Source organism: Podarcis bocagei (assembly GCF_964188305.1).
Source record: "Podarcis bocagei genome assembly, chromosome: 1".
Lineage (NCBI taxonomy): Eukaryota > Metazoa > Chordata > Lepidosauria > Squamata > Lacertidae > Podarcis > Podarcis bocagei.
Window position 1 is genome coordinate 108066764 of NC_138125.1, and position 20602 is coordinate 108087365.

General features: G+C 44.7%; 1 long non-coding RNA gene across 1 annotated transcript in view; it reads right to left on the reverse strand.

The window, feature by feature from the left end:
• The window catches only part of LOC308583754, a 152566-nt gene that overhangs the window by 14432 nt on the left and 117532 nt on the right, over nt 1-20602 (reverse strand). Inside the window, exon 2 of the long non-coding RNA XR_014006405.1 lies at nt 16547-16597. This is a non-coding gene — a long non-coding RNA (uncharacterized lncRNA). The remainder of the gene's footprint in view (nt 1-16546; nt 16598-20602) is intronic.

The following is a 20602-nucleotide window of genomic DNA, read 5'->3' on the forward strand; positions in this document are numbered from 1 at the left end:
ATGAAGGCACCAGCTGAACCTCGCTGGGGAGAGCATTGCACAAACAGGGAACTACCACAGAAAAGGCCCATTCTCGTGTTGATGCCCTCAAGAACTCTCACGGAGGAGGCACGTGAAGATAGGCCTCAGATGAGCATCACGGGGTCTAGGGCAGTTCATATGGGGAGAGGTGGTCCTTGAGGTATCACAGTCCTGAGCTGTTTAAGGCTTTACAGGTCAAAAATAGCACTTTAAATTGGGCCCGGAAACTAATTGGCAGCCGACACAGTTGGACCAAGATTGGTGTTATATGCTCAAACCGGTGAGCAATCCGGCCACTGAATTCTGCACCAGCTGAAGTTTCTGAACCTTCTTCAGAAGTAAAAGGTAAAGGTACCCCTGCCCGTACGGGCCAGTCATGTCCGACTCTAGGGTTGTGCGCCCATCTCATTTAAGAGGCCGGGGGCCAGCGCTATCCAGAGACACTTCTGGGTCAAGTGGCCAGCATGACGAAGCTGCTCTGGCGTGACGAAGCTGCCAGCGTGACGAAGCTGTTCTGGCGAGTCTGCACCAGCGCAGCACACGGAAACGCCGTTTACCTTCCCGCTATAAAGCGGTACCTATTTATCTACTTGCACTTAGGGGTGCTTTCGAACTGCTAGGTAGGCAGGAGCTGGGACCGAAAGACGGGAGCTCACCCCGCTGCGGGGATTCGAACCGCCGACCATACGATCGGCAAGTCCTAGGCACTGAGGTTTTACCCACAGCGCCACCCGCGTCCCCTCTTCAGAAGTAGCCCCATGTATAATGTGTTGCAGTAATCTAACCTAGAGGTTATCAAAGCATACATGAGAGAAGTTAGGCTATCCCTGTTCAGATAGGGGCGCAGCTGGGCCACCTTACAAAGCTGATGGAAGGCACTCTGCACCACTGAGGCTACCTGAGCCTCAAACAACAATAATGGATCCAGACATATTCCTAAGCTGTATATCCAGTCCTTCAGAAGGAGTGTAACTCCATCAAGAGCAGGTAAACTCCCATCCATCTGGTCTAGGAAACCACCCACTAGCAGTCTTATCTGGATTGAGCTTCAGTTTCATGGCTCTCATCCAGTCCATTACCAAAGCAAAAGATGTGTTGGCAGAAGGATGCTTGCAAAAGGGGACTTTCCCATTTCTCACTACGGCAAATATCTGCACTGCCACAACAAAAAATGTTCTCCAAAGGGTCAAGGAACCCGCTTGAGCAGTGTTGGGTGAGGCTGGGTTCAAATACCTAATGGCAAAGGAAATGAATCTTTCTCCAGGCTGTTCATTACTTAGTGTAAGCCAGTTTGCCTGGAGGTGGGGGTAGGAAGTCTAACCCATGTTGAAAACATCTGCTGGTGAATACTGATCATTCTGTGCTCCTTACTAGTAACATCAGTGCTGAAAATCAAGGAGGAGACTTGAAAAGAATAGATTTTCTTCTGATGAATTGTTGATGTCCTCCTCTGTCTGGAGATGTCTTTGAAAACAAATAAACTTGTTGGAAGGGGACCTGAGAAATGACTCTTCCATCCCAAGTCTATCTGGGCTGTTTCTCAGAGCTGAAGTCATTTCTTTCAGTTGTTTGAAGTTTGCAATCTTACATACATGGGAAATAAAGTTTCACCTTTGCAAACATACTCTCCACCACCCAGAACCCAAATACTTCAGTTTTATGTGGAGAGGCAATGTCTGGCCCAAGGTTACCTTTATGGCCAAGTGAAGACCTGAACCTTGGTCTCCCGGGTCCTAGTCTGACAGTCTAAGCATTACATCACACTGGCTCTCATTTTGTTGCAAGTCCACTTACATATATGAACAACATGACCTGTTACTGGACCACAGGAGCCTGCTTTATTTTCAGCCAGACCATCAAGTTCAGAATTGTCCCTGCACTGGCAGCAGCTCTCTAGTGTTCCATCCTTACCTGGAGATGCCATGGGATGCATGCAAAGAAGAGTGACTAGTGGGGTGCCACAGTGTTCTGTCTTGGGCCCGGTCTTATTCAACATCTTTATCAACGACTTGGATGATGGACTCAAGGGCATCCTGATCAAATTTGCAGATGACACCAAACTGGGAGGGGTGGCTAACACCCCAGAGGACAGGATCACACTTCAAAACGACCTTGACAGATTAGAGAACTGGGCCAAAACAAACAAGATGAACTTTAACAGGGAGAAATGTAAAGTATTGCACTTGGGCAAAAAAAATGAGAGGCACAAATACAAGATGGGGGACACCTGGCTTGAGAGCAGTACATGTGAAAAGGATCTAGGAGTCTTGGTTGACCACAACCTTGACATGAGCCAACAGTGTGACGCGGCAGCTAAAAAAGCCAGTGCAATTCTGGGCTGCATCAATAGGAGTATAGCATCTAGATCAAGGGAAGTAATAGTGCCACTGTATTCTGCTCTGGTCAGACCTCACCTGGAGTACTGTGTCCAGTTCTGGGCACCACAGTTCAAGAAGGACACTGACAAACTGGAACATGTCCAGAGGAGGGCAACCAAAATGGTCAAAGGCCTGGAAACGATGCCTTATGATGAACGGCTAAGGGAGCTGGGCATGTTTAGCCTGGAGAAGAGGAGGTTAAGGGGTGATATGATAGCCATGTTCAAATATATAAAAGGATGTCATATAGAGGAGGGAGAAAGGTTGTTTTCTGCTGCTCCAGTGAAGCGGACACGGAGCAATGGGTCCAAACTACAAGAAAGAAGATTCCACCTAAACATTAGGAAGAACTTCCTGACAGTAAGAGCTGTTCGCCAGTGGAATATGCTGCCAAGGAGTGTGGTGGAGTCTCCTTCTTTGGAGGTCTTTAAGCAGAGGCTTGACAACCATATGTCAGGAGTGCTCTGATGGTGTTTCCTGCGTGGCAGGGGGTTGGACTTGATGGCCCTTGTGGTCTATTCCAACTCTATGATTCTATGATTCTAAGATGTTCTGCCACTTAGCTACAGCCCTTCCCCCGAGTTATCATGGGAATACAGCCAAAATATGGCTGCTGAGAAACAAGCGTGAACCCGAAGGTTTCATAGAAGAAATAAACATTTGGGGGGGGGGAAGCCTAAGAGAAGCACCCCCACACCAGCTGGACGAGGACTGAGCATGCCCACAGGGCACAGAATACTAAGGCTACACCCACATCATACCTTTAAAGCACATGGTTCCCCTGGAGAAGTGGAGTTTGTTAAGGGTGCCGAGAATTGCAGCTCTGTGAGGAGTCAACTCCAGCTCCCAGTATTCTATGTTGAGGGAACCATGTGCTTTAAATATGGCATGGATGCTCAATTCATGTCTTCTGCAGGGGAGATGGGAGTGGACTATTCTGAAAGAAGACATGGTTAGCTGGAACACTGAAGAAGAATTCTCTATACTGCAACTTTTTATTGCTGGTCTCTCTTGTACGTTTGTAGTGCTAAGCTGTTTAACCACCAGTACTTCATGATTATTTCGCTTGTCACTGATTTGTGCTCTAGACAATTTGTGCTCTAGACAATTGGTCTTACAAAAACCAATAAAGTTTTTCTTTTCTTTTCTTTTTAAAAGAGCAGTATCTGAGACCTTACCACTGTTCCCTGACATTATAAGTGAGCTAGAATGTTCAGCTTCCTTATAAATCATGTAATAGGCTTCTAGAACACAGGATATTACTCATAGATTGTAAGTCTTAATAACTATTATATAAAAAAATTAACATATTGTGCTGGAAGGATTCAGTTTAGATTTGCATCATCATTTCTGCCCCCTTTTGATGAGTAATTTAGAGGCTTTCTTGCATCTCAAGATCAGAATTCCATTCTGCTTATCTTGCTTGGTACCAGTTGTTAAATGGACAGTAGATGCAAAGAAGCAGATTCCTAGAGAAAACTGCCTTATAAGCCATGTGTTATGTGTTTATGGAGCGTGAAGTACGTTCATCAAGGACAATATGATGGACTGTAAAGTCTGGTCGGTAATGTAATAGAGAAACTTATTTGTGTGGGTCTGCATTTTAATGTATAACTGTATAAATTGGTTGTCACTGTATTTTAACAGTGTACAGTGGTACCCCGCAAGACGAATGCCTCGCAAGACGGAAAACCCGCAAGACGAAAGGGTTTTCTGTTTTGGAGGCGCTTCGCAAGACGAATTTCCCTATGGGCTTGCATCGCCAGACGAAAGCCCATAGGGAAATGCTGGCGGTCGGGAGCAAAGACTTTCGCCCACAGCCGGCCTTCAGAAGAGGACCTCTTCTGAAGGCCGGCGGGGGGCAAAAGTCTTTGCTCCCCCCCGCCTGCCTCCCCCCCCCGCCTGCCCCGGGCGATCTTAAAATGCTGGCGGGCGGGAGCGAAGCGTTCGCTGCCGACCCCCAGCATTTTAAAATCTCCAAGGGACAGCAGAGAAGTCTCTGTCCCGGGGAGATTTTAAAATGCTGGGGTTCGGCAGCGCTTCGCTCCCGACCCCCAGCATTTTAAAACGCTGCTCCGAAGGGGGGGCGGGGACACCTGCCCCAGCCGCCCCACTTCGGAAAGCTGTTCCGAAGTGGGGAGGGGGGGCGGGGACACCTGCCCCCGCCGCCCCACTTCGGAAAGCTGTTCCGAAGTGGGGCGGGGGGCGGGGACACCTGCCCCCGCCGCCCCACTTCGGAAAGCTGTTCCGAAGGGGGGAGGGGGGCGGGGACACCTGCCCCAGCCGCCCCACTTCGGAAAGCTGTTCCGAAGGGGGGAGGGGGGGCGGGGACACCTGCCCCAGCCGCCCCACTTCGGAAAGCTGTTCCGAAGGGGGGAGGGGGGGCGGGGACACCTGCCCCAGCCGCCCCACTTCGGAAAGCTGTTCCGAAGTGGGGAGGGGGGGGCGGGGACACCTGCCCCCGCCGCCCCACTTCGGAAAGCTGTTCCGAAGTGGGGAGGGGGGGCGGGGACACCTGCCCCCGCCGCCCCACTTCGGAAAGCTGTTCCGAAGTGGGGAGGGGGGCGGGGAAACCTGCCCCAGCCGCCCCACTTCGGAAAGCTGTTCCGAATTGGGGAGGGGGGGCGGGGACACCTGCCCCCGCCGCCCCACTTCGGAAAGCTGTTCCGAAGTGGGGAGGGGGGCGGGGACACCTGCCCCAGCCGCCCCACTTCGGAAAGCTGTTCCGAAGTGGGGAGGGGGGGCGGGGACACCTGCCCCCGCCGCCCCACTTCGGAAAGCTGTTCCGAAGTGGGGAGGGGGGGCGGGGACACCTGCCCCCGCCGCCCCACTTCGGAAAGCTGTTCCGAAGTGGGGAGGGGGGGGCGGGGACACCTGCCCCAGCCGCCCCACTTCGGAAAGCTGTTCCGAAGTGGGGCGGGGGGCGGGAACACCTTCTGAAGGCGGGCAGGGGGCGAAAGTCTTTGTCCCCCCTGCCTGCCTTCCCAGGGGCTTTTAAATCGCCCCGGACAGCGGAGAAGTCCTCCGCTGTCCGGGGCGATTTTAAAATGCCGCCCGCCAGCATTTTAAGATCGCCCCGGACAGCGGAGAAGTCCTCCGCTGTCCCAGGGTTTTTTAAAATGCTGGGGGTGGGAAGAAAAGCCCTTGTCCCCCCCCCAGCCTTCAGAAGAGGTCCGGGGGCAGACTGTCCCCGGACCTGGTCCGAAGGCGGTTTCCCTAGGAACGCATTAATTGATTTTCAATGCATTCCTATGGGAAACCGTGCATCGCAAGACGAAAAAACCGCAAGACGAAGAGACTTGCGGAACGAATTAATTTCGTCTTGCGAGGCACCACTGTATCTATGCCTATTCTGCACAGTATGCATAGAATACTTCCATTTACTATTTGGTTGAAATGACCAGGATGGTTGCAACAACAAGTAAATTCTGACTACGTGTTTATGGGAAGCTCCTGGTGCTGAAATTGCAATTCCAACCACACAGCTATGAGCCTGCAGCATGTAAGCTACATAATACCTCATGTAGGGCAGTTGACGTTTGATGTGTGTACTGACAACTTCAAAAAGTCATTCTGGTCAGTGATCGAAAAAAAATCGATTCATTCATTCATTCATCTTCAAAAAATAAAGAAACAATTGCTCTAACTTATGTGTCACAGCATGGATAACTTAACTGGGAGGAGATATTCGTATATGTAAGGAAATGCTAGTTTCCCATTGGAAGGGCATCAAAAGCAGGGGAAGGTCTTAAATCTTAAATGGAATTATGATAAGATCTCATAAACCTATTCGTGGCTAGCAAAAAGCCCAAGAGCTAATGTACCCCCCAGTAATTGTTTCTGACTTTCCAAGAGCCCACTGATTTTGGCACTGGGGGCCAAGAAGGGGAAAAAATAAGTAAATAAAATTAATTTTAAAATAAATATCTTCACTTAATGGCGCGAAGCTCTTTTACCACCTCATAAAACAGAAGGCTGTATGCTTTCTCTGTATCATGCATTGTTTTTATATGAAAGGCAGTATGTTATTTACCAAAGTCTTCCTTCTTTCTTTGAATCCTGTTCTTCCTATCCCCTCTATCAAGCACTTAGCTGCTCCTAACCAGAACGTCTAGAGACCTCTTCCTCCCCCTGCCTCTCTATTTCTCTCCACCCACCACAAATCTATTAAAAGCTCTTCGATAAAATGGACCTTCACAAGCACTTCTTGTATCTCTGGAGGGTTAAAAAAAGAAAAAGAGCCGTATGTCACATTATTGCTTGGCACACTGTGAGAGATAAACTGTTAAGACTTTCTGGAATGCCATGAAGAAATCAGAGCAAATTGTTGCAGCAATAATGGGAGTCATTTTTACTACAGCAGAAAATAATAACTTAGGTCACGACCCCTTGCTAGAGAAAATGCCATGCAGTCCCACAGTAACCCCAAACTCTATCGTTATGCCCCCCCCGCCCCATAAGATTAGTATTACGAGAAATTCCTGAAGCAATTCAACCCTCTACTGCAGCTCAGAATGTTTCTTCTACACTGTTTCTTCTACACTGCCCCCGTAGAATAAATCTTCCACAATGAATCCTCCATGGAGTAACAAGCTCCCAACACCTTACAGCTTACTGAACATAACTCTTCCCTTCCCGAATTCAAGCAAAATCCTAATGTCTTGGGAAAAAATGGAGAGACGGAAGTCACTGGATCTCCACCTTCACAAGAGTGGACTTCCATTGCAGAGTCCACTTACTATATCTTCTGCTACTGTCCCCTTATCGGAGAGGAAAGTTACTTGCTGTTGGTGAACTTGCCAGGGAGTTTGTAAAGTCTGGGTGATGCCCAGTGTCCTGATTCCATCTGATAAGGGAGAAACTATCTTTTCAACTTCAGTTGCTGAGTCATGACAGAGTCAACTTCATGTTGAATCCTGGGCCCATGATAAACCTACCCACTGAAGCCCTAAAATAAAAACATTGAGCATCATAACATCCTGTTTCCAAGGTGCATAGCTTTGATGCTTCAAAAGTCAGACAGAACCTCCCATTTTTGGGTGTGGGTGTGTCTTAATCTAGGGCAGAGCTTTCCAAACTGTGTGTAATGACCGGTTAGTAGGTTGACTGTAGTGTTTAGGTGTGTCGCATGATATGTGTCCATATCTCTTATAGCAGGTTAATTAAACCTCTGGTTTGCTAGGAGAACTGAATTAACATGTTGTGAAATGGTGCATGTCGAAAAAGTGTGTCACCAACATGGAAGTTTAGAAAGAATCTAGGGTTTCCAAATTTAATGCTTTCTCCTAACAACTTTCCTCTTACATAAACCAGTGAGAACTGTTGCTTGGAGAAAATGAGCAAAAGTGGCTACCCTTTGCTGCTCCTTTTCCAGATGAAACACTGATCCACTTTAAAGAATCCCAAACAGGTCTATCTGAAAGATATTATGGTTTATCTCCTTTCCTCTTTTCTTTACTTCTTATTAGTTAGTTACCCATTTTCCCCCACATAGCAAAGTGCTCATCCAGTTCTGAACATTGTATCCCCTAGTGACACAGACTCTTAATTTATACCAGGCATAGGCAAAGTCAGCCCTCCGGATGTTTTGGGACTACAAGTCCCATCATCCCTAGCTAACAGGACCAGTGGTCAGGGATGATGGGAGTTGTTGTCCCAAAATATCTGGAGGGCCGAGTTTGCCTATGCCTGATTTATCCCGTTGTAAGAAATCCATGGCTGACACTTCACTAAACAAAAATTATGCCATCATGTGTTGAGTGTATGTGTGTGGTTCAGCTCAGAACACTGATTCTTAACATTGCACAAACATGGATATTTTTGCCTACGGCATCTTCTTGATCACTCTCTGGCCAGTATATGCATGCTCCATTGTGGATCGTGGAAGAAGCAGCTTTATAACAAAATTCCCCTTTCTGTAACAATTTGTGAGCTAGAGACTGCACTGCAGCTCATTTATGCACATGTATATTAGCTCATTCTACATTTACATACTTCTCTCTTTGTCCTGCACACCCCCACTATAGGTTTAGTAGTTTAAAAACTGATTCATGTGCAAATCTCTTTCTCAGTAGTTTGTTTTCCCCCCAGTATATTGTCAAGGAATTGTCTGGAGTGCTTTAGTGTTGTTAGGACAGGAGTTGGACTAAACAGCCGTTGGGTTCCTTCTGTAATTCTATGTAGAAGTCAGGTTTGCTAGATGTGACCCAGCAAGCCAAATATTATTTCACCATCCATATATTATCCAGAGCTGGATCAAAATCACTGCAGGAGTTTTGTGAAGCATTTTAAGGAGGAATTCACCCATCTTCCAGCAGATCTGAATGCTGCTGTTGATGCAGTATCAACAGAGGTGTCTAATGCATCATTCTGTCCTATTCTGTGGGATCCATCTCAGTTACTGACACCTAAGAATGCGGATAAGGCACTTGCAGTTGTCCAACCTACCACCTTTTCCCTTCCTGGCTTTGTACCAGCTGTTGCAGGTTGACTGGATAGATGTAAGGAGTGGTCCCAACTGCCTTGAAGGAGCCATAGTGCAGCCTTTCCTGAAAACACACCTACCCACCTAGGACTCATGGGTCTATGTTACCTAACACCCAGTCACCTGTACACCATTTTTTGAGCAAGAAGAATGTGGTGGCAGTTCAGCTGCTGACAGTCTTGGATGAACCTACTCTTCCTGAGCTTTTTCAGTCTGGGTTGAGGCATAGTTTTGGAACAGAATTGGTCTTGGCCACTCTGACCTTTCTAAGGACACTGACCCTACTGATTCTCCATGATATCTTAGCAGTTATTGAAACCATTGACCTCCTGGACTGTTCCAGTGAGTTTTGGGGAATGTGCCATAGCGGTTTCATTTGCTTCCAGAGAATAGTATTGGGTGCTTTCTTCACTCAGCTGATATCTGGGATGCCAGACAGCACAGTTTTGTCCCCAGTGCTATTTAACTTCTGTATGAAGTCACTTAGGATAGTCATTAGGAGACCTGGAGCAAAACATCACCAATATATTAGTGACACACACATGAATCAAGAGAAGCCACACATGTCCTCAACCAGGGCCTGGTTGAGGGCTAATGTACTGTGATTGAATCCTGACAAGATAAAGACCCTATAGATAGGCAGTTCCCAGATCTGGGAGCTGAAATGTGTACTTGTCCCTGATGGATTTGAACTCCCTCTGAACGGCCACGTGCACAATTTGGGGGCTGTTCCTGGATTCATCACTAGAGACCCAGGTAACCACAGTGACTTAAATTGTGCATTACCAACTGTAGTGGGTTCATCAGCTATGACTGAACTGGGATAGCTTTGCCATGGATAAGAGAGTTTCCTGTTCCAGTTAAGCCTTGCTTGAGCAACAAGCTCTTCCTGAGTTCTTGTGTTTCCCTGTGTCCTTTGGTCCTGACTATTAGCTTACTCTCAGTCCTACTAGCTATGGTGGCTTTGCTCTGTCTCCAGTCAGAAGCTGGAAACCACAGAGTCCTACTTGAGGGTTTCTCAAGGGCATCTGGTTGGACACTGTGAGAACAGGACACTGGGCTAGGTGGACCACTGACCTGATCCAGCAGATGTTCTTATGTTCTTATTCTGCTTCCTGGCTTGTCCTTTGGCCCTGACTTCACTCATGACTATGGTCTTGGTCCTGCAATTTCCAATATGTCTTGTGGCTTACCACAGCCTGCTGCCTGCTGCCCAGCTCTGCCGATGGCCCAGTGATGAAATAACCTTGTGAAATGTTTTCAGAAGATGTCCCACTTGTGGAATCCTTCCTGTCTCTATGGATACCAGATAGAACAAACAGGAGCACATCTAGCTCTCTTCAGCTCCTTTGCTTTTTAGCCAAGGTATTCATTGCCATCACAAGAAGTGCGGCACATTATTTCTCAAGTATCATAAACCGAGAGTTACTAATGAGAGCTCTACAAGCCATGGCATGCAAAGGATCACACTAACAAAGCTGCATGGGGGAACGGTGGCTGTTTCATTATATTAGCAGCAATTATAGTTTTGCAGCACACCCTGCCAGGAATTAAGAAAATAAATGGATTGAGAATTTATCAACCTCCTTTGATGGCCTTGTAAACCATTCTCCAAACTAGAAACCAGGAATGCATTAAAAGGGCTATATTAGAAGGATGGAAAAATACAGCTTAAGAAAGGCATAGAGTATTTGCCCCCTCAGAAAAAAATGAACACCGCTGCAAAAAGAAGTCTGATGTTGACTCTGAATGTTCTTAATCCAAATACAATTACGGACTTCTTTTTTAACCTTGACATTAATGAGAACAACAATTCCTTTATCTGTTGTCAGCCCTGGGTTCAGTCTTGTTTTGTAGATAATAAGGGAAGCCTATTGGGCAGTTCATCTTATCTGCATTGTTTTAGACCTAGGAAGTTGTGGCAAAAAGACTATGCAGGTAGAGTTAGGGGTAAAGAAAGAGCTAATCACAGCCACAGGCCAGGGAATAGAGGTGAATAGAGTCTCAGAACTCAAAGGGGCTGCCATGAGGCCAAGTGTGACCTGAACACAAATAGCATAACCCAGGTCCATAAGATCTTGTTGGGCAGCCATAGTCCTCAGCAACTAGGGATGCTCCTGCTGAGGGAAGGAAGGAAGGAAGGAAGGAAGGAAGGAAGGAAGGAAGGAAGGAAGGAAGGAAGGGAGCAACAAAAACCAAAGAGATGGTGCCTCAAAGTGTGTACTGTTGCAAATTGGTGGTAGTGGGGAAATAATCTGGATGTCACCTGGAGAGTCCCTTAAAATCATAGCTGTGCAATTCTTGGTTTAAGAATGAAGTCTGGTCAGGACTGCTGGACACTGTCTTATTGCCTCTGTCAGAGTGATTGACTATCCTGCTTCTGTAAGGAAACATTTCTCAATGGGTGGACTTTTCTCAAAGGAGAGATCCATTCAGGAATAAAGGCTTAGCCTCTCTCAACCCTGCTTCTGCGGCAGGTGATGCCACCGAAATGTGTACGTGCATGAAAGACGACAATAGACTAGAAGTCCTGCAGCTGGGTTTGAAGGAGGCACAGAGGCCTGATTTTGCTCTCTGTGACAATTCAGTGCTTTGTGGCACTGAGGGCCTTCTTCAAAACATAAGGAGCAGGATCTTTTGGCGCTGCAATGCTGTGAACTCCATTCTTAAGCTCGGCCTGTATATATCTGTAAATAAAACTTAATGTCCTAGAAATGCCATCAGCCTCTAGTGACCTTCATTCCATAGAAACAAAGCCCACGCAGGAGCCCCTGAAATCCATGGGATTTAAAGATGATGCAGAGTCTTGGCAAAGCTCTTTATTATGACAGGTAACTCAGGGGAAATGTTCATAATTCCATGTGCGTGGAACAGACTGCGTTTCTAGATCCTAGCCACCACGTGTTCTCTGCCGAGGACTGGTACATATAGAATAGTCACTGCATTGAACAGACTTTGATTTGTTCCCTGAGTGAATTAATTTAAGACGCCATTTCAAAACTAGATGTGAAATGACCATTGGTTCTTATTACACATGCCAGGCATAGCAAACTTCCTAGAAAGGGGTTTTTAGCATCACTTTGAGGTTTGACTAATTTTGTTGGTTTTGAAAATCACTGTTATCATCCTTTTTATTCTGCTTGTAGACAACCAAAGGTTTGGATTGACTTTGCCCCCTCTTTCGGTGTTCTCTTTCTTTTATTTTTAGTCATTTAGCTATTTTAAAATTATGTCTTTACATGTAGATGGGGATTCATTTTACATATATTGAGGTTCCTCTCCAAATGTATACATAGCTGAAAGGAGTCAGCTATGGATGAGGCAGAAAATTGGTTTGACTCACCCTTCCCAATACAGTCTGTGACCCAAAAGTCTGCTATCCTTTGAAATTGTAAGTCCTCTGAATTTTGTGATAATGTTGTCCAACAAACAACTGTGTATATTAGAGGAAAGCATGCATAATAGTGCATGTACTTGTGAAAATAACATACAAAAATACATTACACTGGGGGGAAATGCTTGCAAAGTAGAGCCTACTAAGCAAATATTGCACACAAAGTGTGTATATTTTGAAAAATGCATGCTAAAATGTTGGTGACTATTCATGATGTTTTTTTTAAAAGGAATTGCAAACTGATGTGGCAATGTGGCAAAATTAGTAAAAATGAGAAACTGAAGTTGACAAATTTGTCCATCTAATGCAGTCATTGCACACTTTGCATTATTGTAATGTACTTTTTGGGAAGATGTGGTTCACCAGAAAGCTCAGCGAGAAAGAAGGATCTGACATATTAATTCTTAATATTATAATTCTGATTATATTTCCTAAAATTGCCTATTGTCTTCCTCAGTATCATGATAGATTGTGAGGAACTTTCATCCTTATTTAAATAATTCTCTCTATTTTAAAATCTAAAGTGTGTGTGTGTGTGTGTGTGTGTGTGTGTGTGTGTGAATAACATTAATATTTCTTAACAAAATTACCACCTGTCTGGTTCAGAGGGATGAAAAACTCCACAGAGGTTTGACTCCAGAAAGTTAAATGTGGTAACTCTCTGTACTATTAAACATAAAGTTTTGATATCACAGAAACAGCTCTGCAGAAATTAACTGCAGGTCTTTAAGACACAGTGTTTTATTTGTGTGCAGCTAGCATTGCGACAAATTTTGTATATTACGTTTTAATGATTTTATCTCTGTGTCCATACAAACTGAAAGAGTGCCATTGCTCCTGTAAGAAAACTGATTGGACTGCATGGTTCAGCAGATTGAGTGCCGTCTGTGCTCGTGTGTTCATGAGTGTGTGAGATAATTACCGTACATCCATCCGTGGCACATAGGCCCAACTGGTTGGCTAAGGGTGAATGAGGTCCTTAGGCCATAAAATGTTAGTCACATGGATATATTTTTAAAAGTTCATGTCATAGGTGGGGCAAGTATTTTGGAGGAAATAATTATAACATTTTTGATGTCTAGGTTCATGCTTATCCTCAGAACTGGATAAGAACAAATGTGAACTTTAAACCTGAGTAGCTATGTGAGATCTATTCTACAGTTCCTGTTGCTAAGGAAACCCTTCCTTTTGTCTCCTTTTTGTTCAGAATATACTTGTTTTATCTAGGATCAGACTTGCTAGTGACGTTACCTTCACAGTTGTACCTGGAAACCAAAATGTGAGAGCTGCCCATGAAATAATGCAGAGTTCAGTCTCAACATGTATGCCGCAAAGATTTAGGACAATCAAGTAGATATCTTCATTTTTCATTCAGAAAGACTTTGAATGTCAGAAAAGGCTGGTAAGAATAAATTCAGAAGTTCTGGCTTACTCTTCTCCCTTGCAAAGTGTTTCCATTTGTGCCTTCTATATATCATTCGTTTCTGCGAGCATTAAGAGATTTCCTGAATCTGTTAACAAAAGTAGTCCAATGAAGTTTCCAATAGATTTTCCCCACAGGTTTGTTATGGTTCCTTATCTTGGACTGGACAGCTGTTAGAGAGAGGACACATTCAAAGAGAGGACTGACAGCCCTTCAAATATCACTACCATATCCTAGAGCAGATGGCCTCCTAATGAGCCACAGCGGGATATTTACAATGCGGTCAAACCAACAATGCATGTTTGCTAGATGGGCACATGATAAGAGCTGAAGCTCACAAAGTTTTCCTGTTAGTGTGCTAGAGAGAACTCTGAGAGAAACACCCACTGTGCCCTGCCAGGGGGGAGCCATAGCCATTTATAGTTTCCTCCCTGCCTGGGCACGCCCCTCTTTTGCCTCACTTCACTCTTAACTCTTTTTCTCATCACAAAGCCAGAAATGTAAGAACAATCTGCACCTTAAACTAGACTTAAGCATGAATTACCATTTTAAGCCTGCCTGAACAAAGCTGCTGAATCTATTACTCTGCAAAAGAAACTCTGAGTCAGTAAATGTTACTTTTTGCCTTTTACAAGACTGCTTGTGCGAATATTGTTTTAAGGGGGAGAAAAGAGGAAAATACCAGGAGAATCCAGCCTGCCTTAAAGTATCCTAGATTACTTAAACTAAAGGGCCCAAACTAGCCTATCTAAGCTTCCTTTTAAGCTGCAAAGGGATGCACTCTGCTGAACTCACAAACGTGAGGAAGGAAGGATAATATCTAATAAATATATCCTCTTCTAGCATCTGTGCACATCCCTACACCCCTGCTAATTCACAGGCTACCCAGAAGAATGAAAGTCCATGACGTGCGCATGTATGCATTGCCACCTGCAACATAGCACACATGCAATACTGTTAGGGACATTGCAATGATTTACATTTAATTGCCACTTTTCCTTAGCATTTAGCTTTCAGACAACCTCTTTCTTGGCCACATTAGCAAGCAGAACAAATTCAAGTATAAATATCCCAGTTATCCACCATACAGTAATTGTGGGGCTAGATGATGTGCAAATGATGTCTTTTCATCTTATTTTTTTACAGGAAAAGTGTACGGGAGGTGGTGATCTGGAGCAGAAGGGAGGAGGAAAACCTGCGTAACCCTTTCCTTCTCAAAATCACTTCCCCAGCTGCTCTCCCACCTGTGGCGAGGGATGAATAATTTCCTCTGAGGAAAGAGAAGCAGCTTGGGGAAGGTGTGTGTTGCAAGGCATGCTTTTCCATTTATTTAAAGAAATCTATCATTCTCAGATGAAAGAGCAGCACAGCTAAGAGAACAATGGATGCCACGTAAACCCAGAGCAATTACCGAGCATCCCAGTTTGGAGACCCGTTATAGCTTATTAAACTAAAATACCGGCGAGAACAAACAACATAGGGTTTAAATTAAAATGTTTGTCCTAGAAGACCACTAAGCAAAAGAATGACTGATGGCAAAACTTAACAGAAATTAGGTTTAGAATGCCAATAGCACCATTACAACATGCAAAAGGAAACAAAAGCCCAGTCCTATAGTTCGGTGTCACAGAAGCATACCTGGACAGGGGGTGGCTTTCCACCTGGTCCCAGAGCCTGGCAAGGCATGAGGGACTGTGCATGCATCCACAAAGAGTATGAGATCTGGCCTGGATTTAGAAGTGCAGTGCAGCACCCACCCTATAAGTGGCAGTATTCTGCCCACTTTGTGTGCAAGTAGTGGCTTGTTGGCTTGTCTCTTATGCCCATGGCCTTCATCATTTTGCCAACTCTATCCTGCGTGTGGAGCTTAGCAATTGGTTCTGTTGACTTTGGAGGTGCCCATGTGGCTGTGGCTGTTAGTGGAATAGTGGAATCAGTAAGACCATGTTCATTGTGCAGTACTCTGAGACACCTTTATGTTGATTCCTGAGAACCACTCCTTAGGGCTACGGGGCCAGGAATGGGGCCAGGAATCCTGAAGATATGGGGCTAAAGTTCCCTCGCCAGCTCCAAATGTGGCCTGTATTAAGAACTGGGTCAACTGACCCAGGTAGATAGTTTCCGTACAGTAGGCTTTCTACATAGTTCTTGTATAGCGTCCAATGGAGTCATGGCCCCAATTTCCCCATGTCTTGCCTCTTTGTGTGGGGCACAATGTAACTTTAATACTGGACAAGTGACCACATTTCAATGGGCCTACACTGAGTATGAATTACTGAGATACAAGCCACACTTGTGACAGTGGAAATATTGCAAAGTTACCAAAGTATTTATCCCCCGCCCCCACTGGCTATTTAACTTCAGTAGATAAAATTAAAAGACACCTCACTCCACTCCAGCTTTAAGTAGCTAGAAGAAAGCAGCAGAAGGGGAACTCACACAGGTGCAGAACAAAGCAGGAACGAAAAGCTTAAGCTGATGGGGAACATCTCACTTCTGAATTAGGGTAATTACAGGCTATTTCAATTAACACCCCCTTTTCCCTAGGTGCCTGGCAGGTTCTGACTGGCATTTGATGAACTAATTGGTGATAAACTCAGGAATTCCTCTTCCTAGAAACCACACAAACATGCCCTTGAGAAAGGTACATTGTTATCAGTTTTGCGGGACTTAAGCCTTTGAAAAGACAGATAAAGGAGACCAATTAGCAAAATATTGCACTAAGCTGACATCGCAGAGGGGTAAGGAACGAGGCGTCAGCCACACCAAGTTTTCAAATAACTTTTAGCAACCTTCATAGGAAAATGTCCAGACTTTTAGATGTATCTTACACCATTTAAACATACCATGCCAAGTGCTGAGCAGCACATCACACCACCATCGCGGTCTTTGGAAATCTAAAAGCAAACAAAAACCAAAAACACAATTAGTCATAATTAAATTGAGTCCAATAAATGTATTTTGTACATATAGGATGAATATATTGATCAGATTTGGAGCCGAGAAATAAAGCGTGCATTCATTTGCGCTTAGCACGAGGTCAGCTATGTAGTCCTGAAAATGCATTTTCTTGTTGTAAGAGACCAATAAGGTGAATTAATGTAGTAAGAGGATACATTATTGAGGAGCAGAATGTCTTACTCTAGTCAATCTCACTATGCCACTTTGGCTGCAGTGGCACAAGCCAACATGGTGTCCTCTGGATGTTGCTAGGCTACAATTATCATCATCCCTGGCTATTGGCCATGTTGGCTAGGACTGATGGGAGATGGAGTTCAACAACACCTTGGGGGCACAATGTCGATTACCTTTTCTCCTGAACCACCAGCAGTGACAGCAGCCAAACTGGGGTTGCTAAAGTGGATTGTCCAGAGAGAGGAAGGGCAACATTTCCCCCCTTGTTCCCTCCCTGGTTAGATGGGGAGGTAAATGTCCCATGCCATGACGGGAAGGAACACTGCAAACTTCTGCTCTTCAGATCCATCAGCCCTGTTGTATAGGACCAAACTGCTACTTTCTCTCTTCCGCACAGTAACTGTTACCATTTGTTTTGTAGCTGCTTTGGCCTTTCCTCTTGCAAATTACACAGCAGATGAATGTAACAGTTGTACAAGGCCTGTGCAAATGAGGTTCTGACCAACACATGAAACACTACCCCATCCACCATGTCTTACGGTCTGCCAAGGACCTGGGGGGAATTAAGACCACTGGTTTTGCAACCCATACGGGACAAGCATGCTGCCAAGCCCCGAAAAAGCCACATGGCATGGTTGGTAGGCTGTGTATGCTAGCATGGCAGGTTCACAAGGTTTTTGGACCTGGCCTATGTAAAATAGAAAATTAATTCAAACAGGGGTTGTGTTTTCTTTTTCTTTAAAATAAATGCTAATGTCTGTCACTCATGCCTATGTATAACGAAAACAAGAAGCGCTTAAAGTCAACAATCAAAGCTCCACATCCTTTAAGAGCCGCTCTTGTAAGAGTCAGACAAGCCACAGACGACATGACAACTCTGGGAAGATCACATATCTGACACAGGGATACACTTGTAATTAGCAACTCCTGTTCTATGACACCAAAGAACTGGCAAAGGAAGGGGGGGGGAGAAGAAAAAGAGAAAGAGAAGGGAAGCTGCTCATTAGAAAAGAGTCCCACAAGCCACTTCACAGATGTCTCCAATGCCCTCCAAAGCACTTTGAACAGCATGAACAGAAGAAGGAACATTTCTCATTGAAAAATTGGTGTCAAACAATGAATGGCCTGTCACTGGTTCTGAAAAGGAAAGCAACTAACCTGCACTTTTTAAGAAATGGTGATAAAGCACAGTAAAGCGTTACAGACAAAAACTGTATATACACCACCACAAAGTGAAAAATCTGACAAACTAATTAAACTCAAAAAGTTAAATGCGTTTTTGCAGAAAAGGTTGCATGACAGCTTTGGCCACAGATCACACTCTTATGTACAGTTAACACCACACCCAGGCATTTATTTTGAAGAAGGGCATCGTGATTTCAGTGGAATTTGAATGCCAAGTAAACTGTATTAGGATGAACCATTGAAGCCCATGTGCCTTAGCTTTCAATACACTCCTTTATAGCAAGCAGGAAAATCAGGGAAATTTCCCTGCTGTAAAACCAAGGAAATGTGTTTGAGTCAAAGGATCAGGTGGTTCTCACTGCATGATCACAGACATGTCAACATATCTGAGCAATGTCACATGTTATTGAAAATGGCTGTATTTATTTACTTTGTGAAAGTTCTAAGCATATTATGTTTTCTGTATACACAATCACACGACGTTCGACCCATATTATAGGGAATCTCCCCCCCCCCTTGTTTGTAACTTGCACAGTGGCAGTAACGTCTGTATAGAGCAGGCATCCCCAAACTCGGCCCTCCAGATGTTTTGGGACTACAATTCCCATCATCATCCCACTGGTCCTGTTAACTAGGGATGAGGGGAGTTGTAGTCCCAAAACATATGGAGGGCCGAGTTTGGGGGTGCCTGGTATAAAGCTGTCACCTGGGCAACACTGGGATATTTAGGTTTTCATATTCTCCCTCCACCTTCAACAGTTCATCCTCACAACAACTCTCTGAGGTAGGTTAGACTGAGGGGCAGTGATTGGCCCAAGCTCTCAGCCAATGAGCTTCAAGGCTGAGTGGGGATTTGAACCCTGGTCTCCCAAGTCGTAGTTTAACACTCCAAGTATTGCACCAAACTAGGGCTCTCTTAGTTCCTTCTCAGTGAACCACTGCTATTCCAGAACTCACGGCATGTAAGAAAGTGTTATCCACAGCCTCTGTTTTGCACACATTAGTCATTACACCTGTATTACATTGTTAGCCTCGCAGACACAAACTGCTTAATTTCCAGCAGACAATGGAAGACTCACAAAGCATTCGTGGTAATTATGAAACAGCAGTAGATCAAAAATTGGCTGTACTGATCACAGTAAAAGATGGGGGAACTGGCTTTTGCTTCCACTGAGCAGGAAATTTCACATCCTTAGCAGACCAGTAGCAATTTAATAAAGCTAGTCAGACACACGATCTTTGGTCATCTGCTGGCCTTGAAATGACAAGTGCGCCGTTTCAGGAAATAACTAATATCCCTCCATGCAAAATGCCCTTCAGTTGCTAACTACAGCTCCCACTTCCCTCCTCTGCCCATCCCACCATTAATTAAAAATTTCACCCCCTGCCATGTTGTCTCCACAGAATAAATTAGGCAGCATTGTCCAATGGTCCAGCCAGTTGCATTGAGGTTTATTAAGGCAGTGGGCAGAAATGGGTTGTTCCAGGTGAGGTGGGCATGGCATGGAAGGGGAGACTTACTCCTTTTCCAGACTCCATTAACTTTGGTTACGTGTCTCAACACAGTGTTTACTCTGGAAAACAGGGGTGCTGTAAGTCAAACACCTATTTTAAAGGCTTGTTTTCCTTCTGCCAGGCTTGGGCCAGCTAAGCTGGCCCAAAGCCTACTCCTGAAGAAGAAAAAGAAGAAGAAGAAGAAGAAGAAGAAGAAGAAGAAGAAGAAGAAGAAGAAGAAGAAGAAGAAGAAGAAGAAGTAGTTGAAGTTATTATTTATACCTTGCCCATCTGGAGTTTGGAATAGGGATAATAATGATAACGATAATAATTTATTACTTATAATCCACCCATTTGAATGGCATAATTTATTCTGGCATAAATCGCACTGCCATCCTATACCTTGGATTGTTTTGCTCACCGCGCTTTTCAAACCTACAGCTATGAAGGATTTGGCAGTGGCACAGGTATAATAATAATAATAATAATAATAATAATAATAATAATAATAATAATAATTTATTTGTACCCCGCCCATCTGGCTGGGTTTCCCCAGCCACTCTGGGCGGCTTCCACAAAGACCAAAAATAAACTAAGATGTCACACATTAAAAACTTCCCTGAACAGGGCTGCCTTAAGATGTCTTCTGAATGTCAGGTAGTTGTTTATCTCTAGACTGCGACAACCATTTATGCTTTTAAATAAAACAGCACAAGCTTTCAGTTTAGTGCTAGGGCTCTGTACATCACAATCCATGTTATGTCCCCACCTCTGAAGTCCTTTCGTTTTATTGCCATGTTACTGAAATAAACACGTTACTGAGTATATTTTCCTTTCTGGGCCAATCTACCTGAAGTTGCAGTTCATTCCCAGTTCACTGCTGTTGACTGCAATGGAGTCACACACCTGTGGCGAGCGTGGCCCTGCTGTTCTTTCTGCCTCCCTGCTAATCCACAGCAACATCTTCATAATCAAAAGACATTAACATGCTGAAATGTTCATCCATTTTACAGGGAAAGAACTCTCTGAACAGCAGGCATTATTTACAGCTCAGCAAACAGAACTCTAATTAACCCCAGCAACCTGAG